This window comes from Cricetulus griseus, chromosome 3 (genome assembly GCF_003668045.3).
Source record: "Cricetulus griseus strain 17A/GY chromosome 3, alternate assembly CriGri-PICRH-1.0, whole genome shotgun sequence".
In the NCBI taxonomy this organism is placed as follows: domain Eukaryota; kingdom Metazoa; phylum Chordata; class Mammalia; order Rodentia; family Cricetidae; genus Cricetulus; species Cricetulus griseus.
In genome coordinates, this window is record NC_048596.1 from 27,163,137 (window position 1) to 27,184,761 (window position 21,625).

The 21,625-nt window shown below is 43.4% G+C and overlaps 1 long non-coding RNA gene across 1 annotated transcript; it reads left to right on the top strand.

Moving 5' to 3' along the window:
* Nucleotides 1-4,785: 4,785 nt before the first annotated feature.
* On the top strand, nt 4,786-12,000 carry LOC118238531. The gene is made up of 3 exons (XR_004769004.1): nt 4,786-5,476; nt 8,399-8,567; nt 11,659-12,000. It is a non-coding gene; the product is annotated as an uncharacterized LOC118238531 (long non-coding RNA).
* Nucleotides 12,001-21,625: the final 9,625 nt, after the last annotated feature.

A 21,625-nucleotide genomic window follows, 5' to 3' on the forward strand; every position in this document is an offset into this window, starting at 1 on the left:
GAGAGGGAGGAATGAAGAACGAAGGGGTCTGTACCTGGTTGGAGAAACCCACAGAAACAGTTGGCCTGAAAAAGGGAAAGCATATCGACCCCAGATGCTCTTTGGGAGGACAGTACAGGACTAATCCAGCCCCCTGATCATGGATGCCAATGGGGAGGCCCCTGCACTCCTGGGAGCCTCTGGAGGTGGACTGGCATTTTGCCCTGGTGGGTGGGAGGGACTTCGAGAGCCCATCCCACTTGAAGGGATTCGCTCTGTCTCTGAACACATGGGGAGGGGCCTAGGCCCAGCACAGGAAGATTTGGTGGACTTGGTGGAGCCCTGGTTGGGGGCCCTACCCTGCCTGGGGAGTGGCGGGTGGATGGGGTGGGGGGTAGGTTGGAGGTGGGGGAGAAGGAATGGGGATGGGGGAGGGAGAGGGAGAGGGAAAGTACATGTGAAAATATTAATAATTTAATAAAAAAATGCAAAAAAATAGATTGTTATTGAGGAGTTTGTGTTTATATTATACGTTTATATGATATTTTAAAACTGAGAGGAATGGTGGCTACATCTTCTTTTTTTCCTATTTTTTATTTAATTTAGAAACAAGATTGTTTTACATGTCAATCCCAGTTCCCTCTCCCTCCCTGGTGGCTACATCTTAACATGATCCCCCCAGGCTCAGTCACACTATAATTCACATTTCTGGTGGTTTTCTGTTGCCATGCTATCATCTGAAGAGCAGCCCATGGTTTAAAAGCAAACAAAATGCAGAGAAGACAGAAAAGTGAGAATGGACTAGTGTTTTATTTGTAGTGTTCATTTCATTATAGATGAGGAATTAGAGAGAGGAGAGACTGGGTCAAATCTTTGAGACCTTTGCAAGGAAATGAGTGAAATGCAACAGATTATGGCCCTTTGAAGCCAACCTGCTTCTCCAATAGGGTCCCTGCTGAGTCCGTGAGCCCTGGGAATGGAGAAAGGAAATAATTGTAACTTCCTCCAACTGTAGTCTGCTAGGTCAGTTCCAGGATTATATTTAGTATGTCCCAAGTTTCCAAGAATTGGAGAATTTACAGAATTCCCAAAAGCATACAATTAAGCATGTTCCCACTTATTTCTTTCTTCCTCAGTTCTAACTTATGCATCTGATACTCATTTACACTGAACAGGTTGAACTTGTTGGGATGTATCCACCCGGAAACAGCCCTCTTTTCTTCCCATTCCTACCCTCTGGTGTGCTGTTTCAGCACTCCACACCCCAGCCTTCATAGAATCTTAGGGTGATCCCTTGACCAGTCAGGTTACTCTACTCTCAACCACCACTTCACAGTTTGTCTCCCCCTTCTCTATCCCAGGAAAGGGGTGTGTGGCCTTTTCATGCCCTCTTCCTAGGCCTTTCCATTTCCGGAAGTCCCCTTACCCAATCCCTGCTTGCCTAGAGAGAAGCAGCAGAATACGGAATAATTGGGAGTTTAGAGGGCAATTTTGGCATCTGATGACGCTCTTGTTATCTCTGTGGACAAGCATTATTAATAACTCTCTCATTTAGTACACACACCACCACAACAACTTTTCTGAAACAAAACTCAGAGCAGTAAGGTATGAGTTAAGTGGGATTGGACCTCCTTTTCCCACTGACCCCATTATAACATTGGACTCTGTGGATAAGCGATGATCTCTCCATGGCCTCTTCATTCTCCTTTCAGCACTTGCTAAGGTCTCACGCTCCTGAGACACACACTAATAATCCCATCCATCCTATGGAGGCCATGCAATTTCAATAGATTTTTTTCTGTTTGAATCTCAGCTTTTCCAAGTATGCATTGATTTTTTTCATTTCTCCATTCTTTGGATGTCCTGAGACTAACTGGAGAGTATAAATGTCTAACATTGAGACATGACATCATTTACAACTGTCTTATTCAAGAACCACATAATCAAAGTTACAAAAACCAAAAAATCTCTCTCTCTCTCTCTCTCTCTCTCTCTCTCTCTCTCTCTCTCTCTCTCACACACACACACACACACACACACACACACACACACAGACACACCTCATGTTTTAAGAAAATCATCATTTCGGTTGAACCTCATTCATGACTGTCCTGGAAAACGGGTACTTTTCTTGGAGGAGTGGTCCTCAGGCCAGAGGCTGACATCTTTGGGGCTTATGTAAGAGTCAAGCCTCACTCAGACAGACCTACACAATAGCAAGGTCCTTAGGTGAGGATTGCCTAAGAAATATTCTCTCTAAGAATCCAATTCAGAAATTCAGCAGCTTAATTTCATATATTAAGCATATTTACATTACTGTTCTAGTAAACTCCAATAAATCATTTGTAAACCCTTTGCTCATATTTTATCAGATATCCTAATACACTGGGATTGAGGATTTCTTCTATCTGGTAATTGTTTTTTAGGAAGGAAACAACACATTGCTAAGCTACTTACTATCAGTAAGCACAATTACAGTCATTGAGCTGACTTGAGAGAGGCACTAAGATGTTACTGTTGATAGCCGAGATAGAAAGCTGGGAACAGCAACAAGTACTTCTGTAATGTTTCTTAACATTCCTCATTCTTTTCTTCCTGGAACTGTTCTTTATGAACAAAACCTCACAATGTCCTCAGTGAACTACTCTAAGTGGAAAACAGGAACACCAGACCTGGCTGTAATTCCTTAGTGTTTGGTGCCTACCTGGGCCCTACTACTGAAGAGCAGTAACTCTGGGAAACAAAAAAGACAGATTAAATGGTATGTGTGGGGCACAGGATTGGGGCTGCTTTCTTTATGATAAACCTGGTAAGCATTTTTACTTTCTCCTTGTTGGCTTGTGGGGCTTATTGAATCTGCAATTTGATATATTTTAGCAGTTTTGAAGCCACTCATGATCTCCTCAAATACTGCTTCTAATCTGTCTCTTTAAATACTGTGTGTATGAGTTTGCCTTCATGTATGTATGCATGTCTGTGCTTTGCCTGGGAGCTTGGTGCCCATGGAAGCCTGAAGAGAAGAGGTGATTTCCTGGATCTGAAGTTAGAGGCATTTGTGAGCCACCCTGTGGGTGCTGAGAATCGAATCCAGGTCCTCTGGAAGAGCAGCCAGTGCTTTTAACCAATGAGCCACATATCCTGGCCTTATCCTTCACTTCTTTTTGGTGTTTTTGTTTGTTTGCTTGGTTGGCTTTTGGTCTTTGAGACAGAGTTTCTCTGTGTAGCTTTGGAGCCTGTCCTGGAACTTGCTCTTATAGACAAGGCTGGCTTCAAATTCAGAGAGATCCATCTGCCTCTGCCTCCTGATTGCTAGGATTAAAGGTGTGCACACCAATATCCAGTTGTCTTTCCCTTCTTTTTATAAAAGATTTTAGTTATTTATTATGTATACAACATTCTGCTTCCATGTATATCTTCACACCAGAAGAGGGCACCAGATCTCATTCAAGATGGTTGTGAGCCACCATGTGGTTGCTGGGAATTGAACTCACAGCCTCTGAAAGAGCAGTCAGTGCTCTTAAACTCTGAGCCACCTCTCCAGCCCTGTCTTTCACTTCTTGACCCCAGTTATGCATCTGACTGACTTTGTTCCAAGGATGATCATGCTCATGTGTTTTCATCTCTTGTAGTTTTCTTTCTCTCCCAGCTCTGCTCTATGTATTCTTTACTGACAACCTCGTTGAATTAAAAAAAGAATTTACAGTGTTACATAAGGTGATTTGCATGAAAGTATACACTGGGATTTGAACATAATCTCCCTCATACCCCACTGCCCTCAGACAGTCTCACCTCTACTTACACTGACCTACCTTCTTATATGGCTGCCTCTGCTCCCATTTTCTCTATTTACCTACAAGCTCCTGACTCCCTTGATTCTGTGATACTCTATTTTGATCACTCACCATAAAGTATCTGGCTTGCCCTGTTTAACACAGCAGAGGTTTTGTTTTGTTTTGTTTTGTTTTGTTTTGTTTCAAACCCTTGACATGAAGCTGAATCTCTCCCCACAGAATGAAGATTACATTCCTCTCTGAAAATCCTCTCTCAAAAACATGCCGAAAGGCTGAAAAAAAAAAAAACCCATATGGAACAATAAATACAACAATGCTTACAGGATGGGAAACAATAGTTTTGTCTACCAAAACAGAGATCCCATAGAAATATCCTGACTCAGTTTAGGATGGAGATGAAACTGGTAAGAGCAGATGTGTAATCTGGTGACAGGGTTTAACCACTGGGCAACAGAGAACGGTATGATGGATTCTTAAGATGACATTTGAGATGCATCACTACTACAACTAAAGCCAGGGACTCAGCCCCGCCCCCTTCTGCTTTTCAGTTCATGGGATAAAAGCCAGGGACTTGAGCAAGAGCTCTGCCATTGAGCTACTGCCTAGCCTAGCATTGGAACCCTCATTTCATCGAAAGGATTTTTAATTACATTTATTTTTCATCCATGCATCCATCCATTATCAGGAGGTAAGAGGACAACTTGCAGGAGTTGGTCCTTAGCTTCCCTGGGATTGAACTGAGGTCCCAATTTAGGTCATCTAGTTTAAACTCAAGGGATTTAACCTGCTGAACCACCTTCTGGGCCTGTTGAGCCTCACTTTCAATTTAAATCCCAGGGATTTAAATCCAGAAGGATCCGCCCTCCCCTGTGTCGCTAAGATGCTACCCCCTCTATGAAGCTGGAAGCCCAAGGCCTTTCCTGTAAGAATCAATTAGGTATTAACTAACTCTCCTCTTTGAAATGTTACTGTCTGCGAATGAATCCGCTTCAGGGAGCAATTTCAGTAAACATTAGACGTAGGAAAGGACAGTAAATGATCCTGTCTGGTCTTGCCTTGTTCAAGGAGAATTCTAGGCTGGAGCTGGGCTGGAGCACTACCACCCAGAGGTTGGAAAGTTCAGAGGGGCTTCGAAGAAGAACTGATAAGAATCAGCCCGTTTCAGAGGGGCTTCAAAAAAGAATGGATAAAATCAACCCTCTCCCAGTTCCGGGAAGTGTTTTGACTGAAAATTCCAAGTGCTAGAGGTTATCTAGGGATCCTGAAGCTAAGAACAGTGGAGAAGGGCACCCCCTGGCGACAGTAGCCGGAACCAAAGGGAAGCCTTACTGGGCTAAGAGTGTCAGCCCAAGCTAGGCTCCCATGGGAGCTGTATTTCTTCCTGCCAGGTTGCTTAAGCAAGTGCAACCTGCCACCCTTAGCTGAGTGACATAGGAGCCCCAGGAGATGGGGCTCGCTCTAGGAAGCAGTGGAGTGTCCCCCAGAGGATTCGGGGGGCACACCTAACTAATGTCTCAAATATTTTAGGAAACACAAAGTGAAACAGGCATTTTGAAAGTGTAGCTCTGACTATGCTAGCTGCTGTTTCTGCAAAGCCACATGTGTGGGCACGGAGCATATCTGGCTGCAGGGAGTGGTATCCAGCGACCCTGAGCAGTACCCCCTGACCATGCACACACCGACTTCCGAAGAGCAAGGCCTTCAAGGTACAGAGACCTAGAGACTGTCATTGCTCTTAGTACATTTGGGTGGACCTGATCTTTGTTTCCCTGGGCCTCCCACGAGGGGGCGCAGGGTGGACTCCGGGTCCTGAGCTGACATGGGTGGCCTTCCTGCCCAGAACTCAGCTCAGGCAGCAGGCTTTCATAAACAAATGCTTTTCCTTTGCCCCGGTTGCTTGTTTATATCTGAAGGAATGCACCAGAAATTGAAGGAACTAATTTTTATTCCCGCACAATCTCTCATCTCTGTAATTCTATTAACGTGTTAGTGTGTAATGCACGTGAGTGTGTGTGTGTGTGTGTGTGTGTGTGTGTGTGTGTGTGTGTGTATTGCTGGGTTGGTGTTTTAAAGTGACAGCTAATATAGAGATGCCTCTCTTTGTGGACGTTGGGAGGCACAAGGAATGATTTTTCCTTTTTTTTTTAAAGAAGATATTTTCTGGATGCAAAACATTGGTAAAGGAAGGGAGGAAATAAAAGGACTGAGAAACTGGGATTGTGGAGGAGGGGTTCAGAGATGAGGAAAGCACCAAAAGGCATTTGTGGCCTTGTATAATCTTATGTGAGGAGGATACTTGGGAGTGCCTTAAGGCTTTGACTCCCTGTGTAGATCAAAGCAAGCAGTGTAAATAAAAGAGTCAGGACAGTAATAGCTCAGGAGGCCATGTGCCTGAATCAACTGATGCTTTGCTGAAATATCAACAAAGACTCTGACAAAACCTATGTTTCCAAGACTGTAAAGCAGTAGTGGAAAAGACCATACAGAAGTAGGACCTCCTGGCTCTTTCAAGGTACTCTGAGCCTGAAGGATACACAGAATCATAGAACAAGGGCTAACAAACTACCACCCAGAGGCCAGATATAGCTTGTCCTTTGCTTCCATAAATAAAGTTTTATTGAATCAAGTGCTCTTTTATGCTACAATAGCAGAATGGACTAGTTGCTTACAAAGCCAGAGAAAAAGTTTATTATTTGGCACTTAACAGGGTCCAGAACATCATAACAGGCATGGTTCACATTCCTGTGATTCTTGAGACATGAGGGCTGTAACTATTGGAGATTGTATGCTAGGGACCCTTTGGAAAAGCACAGACACCCACATGAGGATTTGTTTTGTTTGTTGCTTTGTTATTGTTTGAAATAGTTCAGTGTTTTTCCTGTGAGATATAATTTAATTTAAAAATAAAAGGTTCTAGGATAAAGGGTTGTCTCTGGTCTTGCATTATTTTATAATTATATCTGTAAGCTTGTTGCTCTCAATTGCTTGTGCTAAAGAGAAACTTAGTTTTTAATGATCAGAAGAAGATGGGAAACATATGTGGATATCATCATTGTCAATCATTTGGGGATAGCTGAAGATGTTGGATGAACTTAGATGGAGATGGCTTTGTCTATGGTACCCAAGTCCGCGGAAGCTTTGCATTAGACACTCCTAAGAAAGGAGATGCTCACATCTCTGGCCCGCTCAGACCTGAAAAACTAATACACCAGTTAAACAGATAGACTTCTGCAATAAATGCCTGAAAACCCCAACCTATATTTTTGTAGTATCTTGATTCAATATAAAGGTATTCATTTATTTCTCTTTTGAAAAATGTTTTGACTGATATATGTCCCTTAGCATTCTAGATCTTGACCCTTGGATACAACAAATGATCCTGTTTATTGCTACTGAAATCTGGTAGAGTTTGTTTCTTGAGCCTTGATAAGAAACAAAGGGATGAGCAGCAGGCTCAGAGGAGAATGAGATGGCCATTGTTGGGATGGACTTTCAAGGAGTTTTCTTCCTTTTAGAATATGAATAGATACAGAAGGATTTAATTAGTTGACAGCTATGCTATTATTAGAGGGTAATGCTGGCATTATTTCTTCTGCCATCATTCCAGGTATAAAGCATGCATTGTATTCCTCAATGTTTGGTTTACAATGAAGACACACTACTTCAGAAGGCACTGCCAAAGGATCCAATGGCAGTGCCTTGAGCAGGACAGAAGCAGAGTTTTGTAATGTGTTTATCTTTCTGGTCTGAATGGTTCCCCGAAATTTCCTTCTCAGTCATGGTGAATTAGCAGACACTTTTGTATCCCATTTGGAGAGTGACAAAGAAGCAGCCATGTTTATATTTATGCTTGGTAGCAGAGAGCAGATAGTTTTGCAGTTCCTAACACACATTGTGCTCCTCTCCTGGCTCTGAAGGACCAGCTTCCCTTTCGGCAGCCATAACAGCCGAACACATGCTTGCCATAAACCTGCCTTGGTCACTTAGAGGTCAGATGCCTGTCTCGGGACAAGGAACCTATCAGAAGTTAGTCACTAGAAAGTCAGATGCCTGTCTCGTGACAAGGAACCAATCAGAAGTTAGCTGGTGGTGCTATGCTTTACGACCCTGGGTGTGCTTTATGGACAAGCGCACAGCAATGACATAGAGAGCATAGCAACCACTCTGGGAGGGCCTATGTGCCATAACAACCAGTTGGCCAATCAACACAGGACAAACCCTCCAAGCCTGGAGGCACACCAATCCTGAGCCTGTGCGTACCCCTAGACACTCCCCTACACTGCCCTGTAAAGATCTGTGTGCAGCGGCTTCAAACTGTCTTTGCTAGCCATCTGTCATGGTGGGTGGATCAAAGACCCTAGCTAACATGGGGTTAGCTCGTTAAACTACAATAAAGCCTCATGTAATTTTCATCAAGCTTTTGCCTCCATTCTGTGATTGCGGTGGTTGCGGTCCTGGGCTAAGATTCTGGAAGCCTGGGCTTTCTGAGGGTCTTACATTTGGGGGCTCGTCTGGGATTTGCGACCACCCCTCACCTGAATGGAGTCGATCTTGGAGGTAAGTGGGTACCCTGTATTGTCTGTGTTTGTGTTTTTGTGCCGGCTGAAATCTGGTTCTGTGCTTTGCAGTCGCTCGTGTCTCAGGAAGAGATAAGAGCTCCGGTCTCGGGAGGAGATAGAGTGTGATCAGTAGACGTGCTTGGGAGATCACCAACTGCCACCCTGGAAGACGTTCCAGAAAGTCTTCCTGGGACGTTCCAGGAACGCTTGGGACATTCCCATCTGGGAGTCGTTGAGGGTACGGTAGTTCTCCTGGATTGGGGAAGTTATCCGTCCTCCTGGCCATCTGTATTTCTGGAGTGGTTTTGTCTGTCTATGTGCAGACAGATATCTGATAGTTTTTGTCTGTGTGTCTTGGGTTTGTTTTTGTCTTATTTTGTCTTACTTTGATGATGGGACTGACCGTAACCAATCCCCCTCAGTCTGACTTTTGACCACTGGACGGACGTTAAGGACCATAGTTAGTCAGTTATGACACCCTCTTTTGTTGAGTCACATGGCACCATACTAGGTAACTTTATTTTCCAGTCTTTGTTTCTGTATGGTTTCTGTACAAGAATTGTTTAGGGCGGAGGTTCAGATGACAGCTTCTGCAGTCTGTAGGAGTGGGACTTGGCAGGACCAAGTTGCTTGCTCCATCTGTAAGGGGTCCCAAGCGGGTAGCCCAATCTGTAGGACAGGGACTTGCTGGGAGCAAGTTGCCTGGTCCATCTTTAAGGGGACCCAAGCGGGTCGCCCAATCTGTAGGACAGGGACTTGCTGGGAGCAAGTCATCTGAAATTCCGAATAGGACCCTAGTCTGTGTTACTGTACTGTCTGTCCACGTTTCACATTTGTGTTGTGTGTTTGTCAAGCATCTCTTTCTGTCCCTACTGCCCACGCACGTGGCATGCATGGGTCAGGGGTCTTTTCTTGTTGCCCTAAGCACTTGGCACGGGAAAGGAGTTCTGCCATGTGTCACGGGTTAGAATGTGTTGTGTTGGAGTCCCCCGAGGCTGCTTTTCTGAACTCAAAAGGCTGCTGCAGCCCTTACAGCTGAGCCTGGCCGATGTAGGTGAGCATTTCCCTATCCCCACCTGCTGGTCCCGTGGGTCCCTGCCATTTGCCTAGCTGCCCAGCCTTCTTTGTGCTCTACATACATAGTATGCAGGGGGACTGCAGGGGTCTCTTTCCCACCCCTGCATTGGCCGAGGGTCTGGGATTACCAGCAGCACCCCCTCCCCCCAGTTCTCTTCCCTGAGCACATGGAACTTGCTCAGGCGGGTGAACCATCTGTCCTGATCTGGATGTTCTAAAAAACGGCCTTAAAGTTATTAAAAAAAAAAAAACCTTAAAGACTTTGATAAGAGTATATGTTGACCAAGAAATGAGAGAAAATGTAGGAGACTAAAGTAATAGAGAAAGAAGGAAAAAAAAGAAATTTGTCTAAGAATGTTTATAGGAAGTTGTGGAAGTTATAGAGGGTTAAAGCAAGTCGTAGAAGGTCAGAGAAAAGTTGTTGAAGGTCAGAGAAAAGGTTGTTACAAGTCAGAGAAAAATGTAAACTGTAAACTGTTATGGTTTCTCATGTCTGCAAATAGTAAATTTTAAAATTGGTAATATAAGTTAAAATTTTAACCATATTAAGCTAATTTTGTTTTAAAAGTCCTGTTTATTTCTCAAGTAATTTATGTATACTTGTTTTAAAATGTTCTATTTCCTGGTATAACCTAAGTTCTGTTAAGCAAAGGGTGCAAGTTTCGGCCATTTTGTAGCCAGCCACAGGGCAAACTGGTCACATGGCTGACTGGTAGCCATTTTACTAAAGTTAAAAAAAAGGATACTTAAACCGCCATCTTGACTAAAGGTGACCACATGGAAATTAGAGGTACCATCTAAGAAACAAGTTTTTTAGTTAAGATTTAAAATGTTAATGCTTCTATATATTACAGAAAGACCTTAAGGGAATTTAAATTTCTTTTTAAAACCAGTTTTTTAAAATGTTTGTTTTTTATTAATGTTTGTACTTAAAGAGCTTCAATTTAGAATTATTTTTAAGCAAAGCCTGACAATGTAAAGTTCTTGTTTTGTGAAAGATGCTGATCTATTATAAGATGTTACAGTTTGTTTTTTAGAAGTTAAGTTTAGGATGTTGGTAGCACACACCTTTAAAATCAGGGTGTTGATGGCACACGCCTTTAAGTTTAGGGCGTTGGTGGCATACACCTTTAATCCCAGCACTCGGGAGTAAGAGGCAGATGGATCTTTATGAGTTCAAGGCCTGCCTGGTCCGGCAGATCGAATTCCAGGACAGGCTCCAAAGTCACAGAAAAACCCTGCCTCAGAAAGAAGTTAAGCTACTGTTTAAGGAATATAAGGTAGCTCTATGCAGTTTTAAGTTCAGCTGTGCTAAGTTCCAAATATTTTACTAAGTTAAAACCAGTTACAGTCAGACTAAAAATTAATTACAGAAATAAGACTTTACCTAGCCCCTGTATGCTTCTTGTGTGCTTAAGGCAAGTAACTAAAACAGACAACCAGACCTCTAATGCTTCAGAGATCTTCAGAATATGGCATTTAAATTGTTATCTTTAAAGTTTATAATGTCAGACAGACTGCCAGATCCTGACAGTGACCCAAAGTCTCCAAAGATTATGAGGCACCTGCCAGGACCTAGCCGAGACTGTGGACAAAGCTGCTGGACACTGGAAATTGATTGTATCCCTTTGCCTAGACAAAACAAGGTCAGTCTTTTCCATGTCCCTCTTCCACAGAGAAGAAAAAAACCTCTCACCTTATAGGCCTGGCAAAGATTGCTGTTCTTTGAGACATCTGCCCCCAGCGGTAATGGAGAAACTTGGGTATGGCTAACTGTATATGGACTGGCTTCTAACTGGCTTCTGTCACTTTTTAGTAGATTCAGGTAAAATATACCCTTCTCAGATCTCTGAAATATTACTGGTTGTCAGCTTGACAGCATCAGGCAGTCAGATCCACTATAGACTAGTCAGTATGTTAGCTGATAAAGTGATGACTATCTACTGTTCAGGCACAAGCTCAAGGTTTTTAAGTTTATTTTGGTTGTCATCTAAGTACAAACTTAAAGGGCTTTTCATCAGGCCAAAGGCACCCCTGTCCAATTCATACCTGGCTCTCTGGACAGAAGAAAAATGTACATGCTTATAGCCCAAATCTGTAGTTTTTGCTAGGACTCAAAGTTATAAATATGTTCCTGCTGTTTGAACAGATATCCAGATATCTGCTTTTTCTGCACTGTGGGCTTCAGTAAATAAGTTTTAACCTCTGTTCCTAGTTTAAACATGTCTTAAACAGGTTTCTGCTTCTGGCAGACATCTGAGTATCAGTTGCTGACTACAGGCTGTTCTAAGTAGACTGGGAGCCCTGGACTTGCTGTGGATGTGAACCAGTCCAGCTGATGTGGACACCCCGTCTCTACAACAGTGTCTACTAACCAGAAGCTCCTGATGAATTCCCCATTGCCTAAATTCCTTTTGCTTGGGGTCCCTAACTTCATCCCAAAGTCAGCAGGAAGCAGATTGGAAAAGAATTTCGCCGCCCTTTTTCCCTGGTTAAAATGCTAAGTCAAAAGGAACTCCCTTACATGGGGATGCCAATATCTATCACTCCCTGATGGGGATGCTAGAGAGACAGCAATTCCATGATTGGAATTTCCAAAAAAGAAAATGGGGGAATGAAGGGATCAGCTTCCCTTTCGGCAGCCATAACAGCCGAACACGTGCTTGCCATAAACCTGCCTTGGTCACTTAGAGGTCAGATGCCTGTCTCGTGACAAGGAACTTATCAGAAGTTAGTCACCAGAAAGTCAGATGCCTGTCTCGTGACAAGGAACCAATCAGAAGTTAGCTGGTGGTGCTATGCTTTACGACCCTGGGTGTGCTTTATGGACAAGCGCACAGCAATGACGTAGAGAGCATAGCAACCACTCTGGGAGGGCCTATGTGCCATAACAACCAGTTGGCCAATCAACACAGGGCAAACCCTCCAAGCCTGGATGCACACCAATCCTGAGCCTGTGCATACCCCTAGACACTCCACTTATGCTGCCCTATAAAGACCTGTGTGCAGCGGCTTCAAACTGTCTTTGCTAGCCATCTGTCATGGTGGGTGGATCAAAGACCCTAGCTAACATGGGGTTAGCTCGTTAAACTACAATAAAGCCTCATGCAATTTTCATCAAGCTTTTGCCTCCATTCTGTGATTGGGGTGGCCTGGGCTAAGATTCTGGAAGCCTGGGCTTTCCGAGGGTCTTACACAAGCAATTTCTGAGATTTATATAAAGTTTCTGAGCAGAAAGTTTTCAAAGCAGATCTAAGCTTTGAAGCCCCCATAGCTGACAAGGCCTCATTTGCATCTTAGCTGACACACTCAGGCTGTGAATCTAACAGGCAGCTGTCTCCTGAGGCTTTTTCTCAAAAACCTTTATCAAATCATGTGTCAACATTTACTTTCTAGATTTCCCTTTACAACTATAAAAATTTAGGATGATTTCTGTGTCTTCTCCTCTGCCAAATTCTATATAATCATCCACAGATTTCCCCTGCCCTTAAATCAACACTACAGGCTTCTGTTACTTTTTCACCAACTGACTTTGAGGATTCATATCATCAACCACTCCTGTTAAGACATTGGTAGCTATTTTACTATATCTGAGGCAAATCATATCCAAGGCAATTTAAGCAGTTCCTTTTGTCAGCATTCATGCATTCACAATTATATATATATATTTGAATGATATATATATATATATATATCAATTTGATTGATATATATATATATATATATATATATATATATATATATATATATCAAAGTTTCAGGTGTGGCCACACCAAACATTTATAACTTGCATGTATCTCACATTTCTCCTTTTGTCTAGGTTATGATCAGTTTGTTGAACTGAAAAATCCCTAATTGAAATCTCTCATAACACAGCAGTTACAGCCAATTCTTGCATTATGAGCATTCAAATTTTGAACACATCCAAATTTACCTATGTTGCCTTTGTTTCTCTATAAGATCTCAGAACAGTTTCTGAATGGCTGTATTAATAGCATTTTCAAACATTTGACTGGCATCAGCCACAGGGGCATTTCCCAAGGCTGCAAGTTTTCTAAGTTCTGACCTTGGCCTATAGCTTGCCTTCTGCCCTCTGTAGATCATCTGTAGCTGCTTCTCTCTCCTGCATCTCCGGCACAAATCTAGTTCCCTATTTTCTCTTTTATTGGTACTCTGTCAGACCCAGTGCCCTTCCTGACCTGTCCAAAGCAACCTCTAAAAGGTTCTGTGTATTTCTTCCTCCCTATGCCTTGCTTTCACTGAAGAAATAAGATATTAACTAAAGTTTCTGTTGGTCTGACATCTAAACAAATCCCAATAAACCCATTCATGTCATTTTTATTTCCTAATGAAAAACTTAAAAATTAGCAAAGAAATATAGCCCAGAAACTGACCAAGGCTACTACTATGACTTCGTGCCTGGAATTTACCAGCCACCAGCAATTACTCACTTACAAGACCATAAGATAACTGGGTACCAAGAAATCCCAGATGACCACCCTCCCCGAGGGGCTTATGAAGGAAACAGATTGCCCCACGGGCCAATGTGTCAATCATTAACAATTAAGGGTCCCTGTGAAACAAAGAGATAGCTACCATTAGTTAGCACATCCTGAGGTCTGCATGTTTTACAACTGCAGAGGCTATCTGATTCCCAGGCCTCCCCTGAAGACAAAGGGTTTCGTAGGAACCTATGACTCTGGTCACATTTTCAATGGACAGAGAGTCAAGGCCTCTCCCTAAGCTTATGGTTTTTGCCTTAAAACGCCTGAGCCTGAAGGCCTGGGCTGCTCTCTAGCCTGCATGCTGAGAGAGCCTGTTTATACAAGTCTACCTTTCATTAAAGCCTCTTGCTGTTTGCATCAAATTTCAGCCTCCTCATGGTGATTGGGGTGGCTGCAGTCCTGGGAAAAGATTCTGGAGGCCTGAGCTTCCAGTGATCTTACACTAATGCTCGATTTTTCTCATTTTTCTACTTTTATATATGTTTTTATTTCTGTTTTTTTCTATATTTTTCTTTTCTTTTTTTTATTTCTTTTTAAGACAGCATACTCTATTTTCAATCCAGCTCCTTTGGGACCTGAGGCACCCTTATAGTACCTTACCAGCCTAAGTCTCTCAGGAGTTGAGGCAGCCATATCAATACACCCGTTCCTACCTTGAGGCTGGCCAGCAATTCCACCAATGATCCATCAGTGTGCATTCCCTTCTTTCTCCATCTTGGTGAGCACCTCCACTATGTAGTGTCCAGAACTACAACTTCTTACTGGTTCAAGCAAGGAATCTACGGATTTAATAAAACAAGACAGCCAGTCATTCTTGAAAGAAGAATGCCAATTTATTTAGAGGGGAGTTGACTCATATACCATCAGCAGAACCCTAGGAAGTAACTCAGATTAAAGTTCCCGCTCTTAACTGAAGAAGATGCAGATAACTGACAAGATGCAGATAATCTGCATATTTGTAAATAGGCCTTATTGGCAGGAGGGAAAATGAGGAAATAGCACCTAAACATGAGGCAGCCAGTAGCTCCCCAAGGATACTGCAGATCAAATTTAGACAAGAGAAGAAAAGCAGACTTCTAGGGGGCCCTCAACATGTCTGTCTGTCTGTCTGTCTGTCTCTCCATCTCTCCCTATCTGTCTCTGTATTTTCCCATTCTCTTCCCATCTCTGTCGGTTCAGAGCAAAAAGATTCTTTCCCCAACATATAAGCACTAAGCAAACCAGAGATGATAAACTCTCAGGACTGTCTCTTCCATAGGAGAAATGTATGGCTTGTGCTTCCACCCAGAAACTTTGGATTTGAGGTCACTAATAACATTGCGGTTGTGCAATCTGTAGAGCAAGGATATATTAAACTCCCACAGTAGGCCCAGAGCTGACCAATAGTCTAGGTGGCCTTTACCTTATCTGAATGGTCAGACCCTCTCCGAACCTCCCTAAATCAGGGTGGGTTGTGGCAAATACCGCAAATGACATCTATGCTATTGGTTTGGCTGACACCACACCACATCCTTTCCTGAATAATACCTGAAGCCTATCTCTACAACCCATCATCGTGGAAGCAGTGAAATGTACTTGGAGTTGAGATTCAATGTAATTATGTGTGCACAATGGATTTTATTACACCAGGGAACTTTTTGTTCCAAATTGTACTGTACTTAAATATACTTAAAACACACTGCTTGGGGTTAGAATCTAGGAGTGTGAATAACACTGGCTAACTAATTTGTGCTCACCCAGCTTTTCTTCTTACTTTATGCAGACCATTAATCTGCTGCCACAGAATGTGCAGAGACCCCGGAAATTTGTCCTTCCCTCATTCTCTCTGTCTCTCTCTGAAAGCACCAAATGCATGGGTAATCCTTCTCTTCCAGAGAACTTAGAAATGATGAACAGAGTTCCGTAGGAAGATTCATCATGGCCCAGGTGAAAGGTTCAGGCATTATGCTGGCCTGCCCCTCTTACCTGGTGGAACAGGCAGTACCCTGGTCAGCCCAAGGTTCCATGGGAACTAAGTCTGCACGTATGAGCAGAGGACCCCTTTAAAAGACAGGTCCCTGCTCATTTACCCTCTCTGTTTCCTCTCTGTGTTTCCCTGCTCTGTTTCCTATCAGCTTCCTTTCTCTCTACTCTGTCTCCCACCTATGCTCTCTCTGCCTGTCTATGGCGACCGGCCATAGCGGTCAGCCATTTACCCCTGTTCCTCTTCTTAGTCTCCCTACTCTGCCAGGCATTATAATAAACTTATAGTCAATATGTGTCATGTCTCAGCATTTCTCTTTTCTTCTTTTTAAACAAAACAAAAACACCAGGGACATCAGATTCAATCCTGCCTTTCTTTGCTTTCCCTGCATACAACAGCCCACACCTAGAATTAGAGATTATGTCCACCTCCTTTGGGAAATAAAGCCATTGGGGGGCAACTCAGAGCTCCCGAACAATGGACATCAGCTGCCCAGGAAGATGAACCTTTACTGGGCTCACCAAGCTCATCAGGCTCACCAGGATCCTTCTGGAGATCTGTGCCCAAGGTGGAGGCACAGCCCTTGTGCATGAGCTCTTGCAGCAGGAAAGCTGAGCAGCACAGAGGCACAGCCTCTGTGGGTATTGGGGACAGAGAACAGCCAGGTCCCCACTGCCCACCTGGCTACTCAGGATCCCCCATGTACTTGGAGAGCTCCAGCTTTTCTCACACTGTAAGCACTCATTTGCACACCACAGTCCTAGCCACCTGCTGGAGTGATGGGAACTGGAGACCCAGGCACAGCTTGGTCACTGATTCAATGACCATGACTGTCACCTGACAAGTCTTACTGCCTTCTGCTCTCTGGTTAACTTGGCTCCACAGTTTTTTTTTTATTTTGTTTTGTTTGTTTGTTTTTTTTACCATTGTGATCTCTGTCTTCTGTCTCATTATACAACAGCAGCTCTCATCCTCCTCCATACTCATTTACTATGAATGATTTTATATTCAAGGACATATAAATAGTTGCCAAAGTGTGGAGACAATCAGTGTAGCACTACATGCAAGGGAAAACACCTCTACTGGCTGATACTTTAAACCTGAAGGGAAATTTCAAACATACAAGTCAGAGACATTTACATAAATAATGCTCCCAACTATGTTAGTATTTCTCTCTGTTATATGTGTATATGTGTGTGTTTAAATATACATACATACACATACATGCATATATATCTGGGTATTTTTAGTTTCTTTGGAAAGCCTTAAGTATCTCTCATCAAATGTAACAGAATTTCCACTTTTTTGTCTCCCATTGGGGGACAGAAAAAATATGTCCTGTCCATGGGTTAACCCAGCATGGGTTGGGTAGAAATCACCTGTCACAGAAACCTTGAATAGCATCTCACGAGGTCTTGAGGTCTGGTGAGTACATCTCAGGACAATGAGGGGCTGGGTGTCAGGAGATGGGCAGGAGGACACTATTAGCCTGGACTTCTCATTTTGAACTACAGAGGTGGGTAGAGTGGTGCCTTGTCCAATCCTGTAGGTCTCATTGATAATTCTCTCTTTGTGTGAGATGAACATGCTAAAGTCTCCCCAGATATTTTGAACTACACATGTGAAACAGACTTAAAAGCTAAAGCGAGCTCCCTTTCTCCCATCCAACTTGGTGCACACGTTACTGCCACTAAACAAAAACTCTTGACCATCAGGACAATCATTGTTCCCTTTTCATTGGCAGAAAGAGAAGCCACAGGACAGAACAAACGAATATAAGCAGAAAGAATCAGACCTGGACACACACAAATGCCCGTCCCTTCGGTTCACTCAAACTGCAGAGCAGGGAAATCCTTACCACATGTTGTTAGACCCCCGAAAACTCAAGTATCCGGAGTCCCAGGCCACGTTCGCGGTCACCCAAATCACCAGGCGGATTCGAGAGCTTCCTGCAAACTGCACGAGGCTTTAATGTAAGTTAACGAGCTAACCCCATGTTAGCTCGGGTCTTTCACCCACCCACCATGGCGGACAGCTAGAAAAGATGGCTTGAAGCTGCTGCGCATAGATCTTTATAGGGCAGCGTAAGGGGAGTGTCTAGGGGTACGCACAGGCTCACTATTGGTGTGCCTCCAGGCTTGGAGGGCTTGCCCTGTGTTGATTGGTCAACTGGTTGTTATGGCTCATAGGCCCTCCCACGGTGGTTGCTATGCTCTCTACTTCATTGCTGTGCGCTAGTCCGTAAAGCACACCCAGGGTCATAAAGCATATCGCCACCAGCTAACTTCTGATTGGTTCCTTGTCACAAGACAGGCATCTGACTTTCTACTGACTAGGTCAAGGTCATAGAAGCACATGTTCGGCTGTTATGGCTGCCGAAAGGGAAGCTGGTTCCTTCAATGGTTGTTGTGAAGGTGTCAGCTGCTGTCTGGTTTTACACCAGGATAGGGCTCCTCAGAATCCCGCCTTGACTCTCTGCTGTCCTGTGGTCTTTCTCACCACCTGAACTCTCAGACAGGGCTGGGAAACAGCTCTGTGAGCTGTGATGTGTTCTTGATGTCACCAGTAGGAAGCTGAAACTGGAAAGTGAAAATGAACCTTGCTGGCTTCTCATCAGAAAAACTGAGAAGTAACAGGGATTGGTCCTCCTGCCCTCTCCTCTGTCCTGATGGTGAGAAGCCTCTGTAACACACTGACATGTGAGTTCCATTCAGCTGTCCAGAGAGAGACATCCCTGGCACCAGAAGATGCTGTTAGACTGGAATTGATGGAGGTGATGTGGATATAAAGAACCCAGTCTGGCATCTTCACAACACAATTGTTCCTCAGTCTAAAGGAATGAAGTTGTGCACTCTCTCCTTGGAACGGAGTCTCTACTCATGAGGCTCTGTTGTTTTAGGATTTGCTAAGAAGGTAATGGGGAAGTTTGGTGATGGAAGAGTCCATCTGCAGGTCAGGTCCCCTGCAGTCAGGAAGTGGTTCATCCCAGCTTGCCTGGTGTGGTTATCCTAATGAACCTCTGCAGGTGTCACCTTCTAGTCCAATTGGATCACATGGAATTTGCTTCCCTTTGTCTTGTTAAGTGCCTGTTTTATTTAGGGCTTTTATTGTTGTGAAGAGACACCATGACCACAGCAATTCTTATGAAGGAAAATGCTGGCTTACAGTTTTAGTGGTTTAGCCCGTTATCATCAAGGCAATGTAAAGGCAAACATGCAGGAGGAGCTGAGAATTCTATAACTTGATCTGTAGGCAGCAGAAGAGACCTGAATCCCACATTTGGTGTGTCTTGAGCATATGAGAGAGTAAAACCTGCCTCCACAGTGACATACTTCCTCCAATAAGGCCACACCTACTCCAACAAAGGCACACCACCTAATAGTGGCACTCCCTATGGGGGCTATTGTTATTCAAACCACTGCATTAGACTCCCAGGCCCCCATAGCCTTGTAGCCAGATCCTAATGCAAAATTGCATTCAGTGCAACTTCAAAAGTCCCCATAGTCTATCTATTTCAAAGTCACTTGTGAGACTCATGTAATCTCTCACATGTAATACCCAGTAAAATCAAATGAAAAAGCAGATTACATACTTCCAACACACAGTGTACAAGATATGCATTATCATTCCAAAATGGAGGGAAGGGAGCATAGGGAGAAAATACGGATCCAAAGCAAAGGCAAAAACCAGCTGGGCAAACTCCAAACTCTGCATCTCCCCGTCTGAGGTCAAAGTGTTGTTCAGATTCCCAATTCCTTTCATCTTTGTTGACTGAAACACACTTCTTTGTCTTGGGCCCATTATTGTGATGGCAGGAAGCATGACAGCATTGAGACAGACATGGTGCTGGAGGAGGGCTGAGAGTTCTACATCAGATAGCAGGCAGCAGGAAGAGAATGACACACTACCCTGGTTGAGCATTGGGACCTCAAAGCCTGCCCCTAGTGACTCACTTCCTCCAACAAGGCCACACCTCCTAATAGTGCCCCACCTGATGGGCCTCCTGGGGCCATTTTTATTCAAATAACCACAGGGACTGACTTGAGCAGAGAAACATGTCTTGCCATGGCAATAATTTACTAAACTTCTGAACTGTAATCCATTCCCAATTATATGTTTTCCTTTATAAGAGTTGTCATGGCAATTGTGTCTCGTTACAGGAATAGAAACCCTAAGAATTCGAATCTATTGAATATTGTTGATCACTTGTCAGGCTGTTTAATTCAAAGGACACTGACCCAGAAATTTGTTTGTTCCACACACTGCCTGGAAAGCAACTGACTGGAGATGGCCCTATTGTTCCCTTTCTTTGTGTCTAGGTACCCTGGAGTTGTGGGGTTTTTTTGTTTTTGTTTTTTGTTTTTTGTTTTGTTTTTTTCCTATTTGCCCTTTTAGGGGTCTGCAACCCAGATCCCAAATAAACTACATGGAGACTTATTCTTACTTATTAATTCCCAGCCTTAGCTTGGCTTTTTTGTAGTCAGCTTTTCTTTTCTTTGTTTTTGTTTATTTGTTTGGTTGGTTTCTTGAGACAGGGTTTCTCTGTGTAGTTTTGGAGCCTGTTCTGGCATTCTCTCTCTACACTAGTTTGGTCTGGAACCGACAGAGATCCTCCTGCCTCTGCCTCCTGAGTGTTGGGATTAAAGGCGTGTTCCCCTACCACCCTGCTGCAGCCAACTTTTCTTAAATTATCCCATCTGCCTTTTGCCCTTGGGCTTTTACTTTTCTCAATTCTGTATTTCCTTCTTTCCTTCTTACTCCTCGGTTGGCTGTGTGGCTGCACAGCTGGCCCCTGGCATCCTCATTTCCTTCTCCTTTTTTGTTGTTGCTCCTCCCTCTTCTCTCTTCTATTAATTCTCTCAGCGTGGCAACCCCACCTATCCTTCTCTCCAGCCTAGCAATTGACCATTCAGCTCTTTATGGGACTAATCAGATGTTTTAGACAGGCAAAGCAAAACAGCTTCACAGAGTTCAATTGATGTGACATAAAAAATAAATGCAACACAGCTTTGCATTATTAAACAAATATTCCACAACATAAAGAAATGTAACACATCTTCAATAATATTTCACAACACTCCCCCTATTGAATTTTTTCAGGAGATGATTCATAAATCTAGTCCATTGTCAATTGGGACTACCAGTACAAATGTCTTATAAACATGCAAACTTTAAATACATTATTTTTTATTCTCTTATTTGATGTGTGTATGTGTGTGCCTGCATAAGTTGATGTGTACTGCAGGCATGGTGGGGTCTATGGAGGCAAGAAGAGGGGATCCTTTGAAACCAGAGTTACAGGTGGTTGTGAGTTGTCTTATGGGTGTTGGGAACTGAGTCAGGTTCTCTGAAAAAGAAGGAGGGCTCTTAATCACTGAACTCTCTCTCCATCCCAAACACACTAACCTTAATACTTACAGTGAAAGGCAAGTTGAATGTTTAGGCAGATGTCAGAACCAGCACTTTAGAAAAATCTGCTTCTGTATTCTATAGTAATGCCCTGGCCAGGGAGGAGACACATAAAAAGGCCACTAAGTTGCCTTTTTGGTTACAATACTATTGAAATCAAAACCTTAAAGCAATGGATGCAAAAATTTATTGGTTGAAGGTTAAAGAGCCTCAGTCCTGAAGCATCAGAGGAGGAACTTACCTCACAGGAAGAGGTTTCCCACAATTCTCACAGTTTATTTCCCAGTTAGATTTACACAAGCATATGTCCAGGCTTCTGTTTTTTCTTGCCTATAAATTTGT